This window comes from Dipteris shenzhenensis, chromosome 3 (genome assembly GCF_047967505.1).
Source record: "Dipteris shenzhenensis isolate YYH24624 ecotype China chromosome 3, Dip_SZ_1.0, whole genome shotgun sequence".
Lineage (NCBI taxonomy): Eukaryota > Viridiplantae > Streptophyta > Polypodiopsida > Gleicheniales > Dipteridaceae > Dipteris > Dipteris shenzhenensis.
Genome location: NC_141598.1, coordinates 58727060 through 58728949, shown reverse-complemented (window position 1 = coordinate 58728949; position 1890 = coordinate 58727060). Strand labels below are relative to the sequence as shown.

Below are 1890 nucleotides of genomic sequence, written 5' to 3'. Positions count from 1 at the left end.
TTTGTCTGACTTGGCGCCAACCCTAGTATTTGTTTGCTTGCCAAACTTTGATGGTAGCTCTTCCTTGGTGTCCATTTATGTTGACGACTTACTACTCTACTCTCTTTGCAATGACCTCATCCTTAAAACCAAATGTACCTTACAAGCTGCCTTCCTTATGGAGGATCTTGGTGTAGCCACTCATTTTTTGAGAATGTAGCTCCATTAGTCTCCTGACTTTTGTGAAGTATCTTTCCTATTTTCTTTGTGTCAATGCCAATGAAAAGACCTCAATATTACATATTCAGGGCCAAGAAGATGGTGTGTAATTATCTTTAGCAATCCGAGAAAGGAGTTGTGTCCTCCATGGCCTCAATGGATGGGGCCATTGTCTCCTTGACTATAGCATTTGTCAAATGGTGTTTCACCCACCAATCAGCATATTCTCATACAAGTTTTTTAAAATCATTTCTCCTTTTACATTCGATTAGCGTGCTTCTATTGGGGGAAAAAAGGTGGCAAAACTACTATGGCCTTGCTTGGTTGTGATGGAGTAAGAGAAGTTGAAATGCTTAAGAAAAATCAACTCTTAACATGGCATTATTGAGAACCACTTTCTTAAGTGGATGAGCAACATGGCTTTATTGCTAACTACTTTAGTGGATGAGCTTGGTCCTACTTGCTTTTAATGGTTGAGATGCCACATAATGCTTAAGAAGGATTAACTCTTAACATGGCATTATTTGCTAGCCACTTTCTTAAGTGTATGAGCTAGATCAAAAGCAAACCCAATGACAATGAAATTAACATGGCATTATTTGCTAACCACTCGACCAAAAGCAAAACCAAGAACCACTCCAATGACAATGAAATCGTGGCTTGGAGGAGCTCCCATGTGGAATGCGATTCGTTCGTTTCTTTCATGGCAGCAACCTCGTGTTTCCCTTTCACGAGTAGTCCGTGTTCACCCGTGGGCACCGACCTTGCTGCCTGTCATCTTCCAACGTTCAACACGTAGCAAACTCCCACTAATATTCTCCGGTTCCTCGTAGGTGAACGCCGAGAGACTTTCAAAGCGGCTAGGCCTGTATTGCCGGTTAGCTTACGAGTCACTAGTTGGGTGACGGTGAGAGAAAGGTAGTTTACTTGGAGGCCGATCCCTTCGCTGGGCTCGTCAAAGCGCTGCGTATGAGTGCTGGTGAGAGAGAGAAAGAGAGAAAGAGAGAAAGAGAGAGAGACCCACTGTGAGGGTGCTGGAAGTCTGTTGATCCTTCTACAATGCGAGGCCCCGGCGGACCAGGAGGACCAGGAGGTCCCGGAGGAAATCCCTTGATCGATTGCTTGTGCTGCCCCTTCTTCTGCCTCTCGTCTTTGATCCAAGGAATCATTGGGTGCCTGTGCCTGCCTTTCGGAGGAGGCCCTGGAGGTCCGGGAGGCCCTTGGGGAGGAGGCGGACCTCCAGGCGGAGGCGGTCCTGGGGGACCTCGTTTTTAACTCAGCGTGGACATGTATGTATGCTTTACCCTCTACGGTCTCTTGGATCTGTATTGCAACGTATTGCTGGTCATAAATGTCTGCTGTTCCTTGGACTGGGAGACGTCTCTATGGATTTTCACAGGTTGCAGTTCGGCCTGCAATCGGATATGTGGGCTCAAACTCTGCCTGAATAATAAATGTATACATCCTTTCCCCCTTCTGTCTCTCTTTTATTTGGCTTTGGCTGCCCCAGAGATCTTGGGAGGCACCTTCTGTCCCTCTTTGTGAGGGTAGATTGCGTAGCTCCAAGTTGGTCTTTCATATCGCCTTCTTTGTTTGTACCCTTTTGTTGATATACAACGAGATCTTAAGTGTCTCTATGCGCTTTCCTTTTGAATTCTTATTAATTTATTAAGCTTTAAGCTTGCTTGTTGA

The 1890-nt window shown here is 45.5% G+C and overlaps 1 long non-coding RNA gene across 1 annotated transcript; it reads left to right on the top strand.

The window, feature by feature from the left end:
- Positions 1–866: 866 nt before the first annotated feature.
- On the top strand, positions 867–1890 carry LOC147904080 (uncharacterized). Its single transcript, XR_015540786.1, has 2 exons — positions 867–1487; positions 1605–1890. It is a non-coding gene; the product is annotated as an uncharacterized LOC147904080 (long non-coding RNA).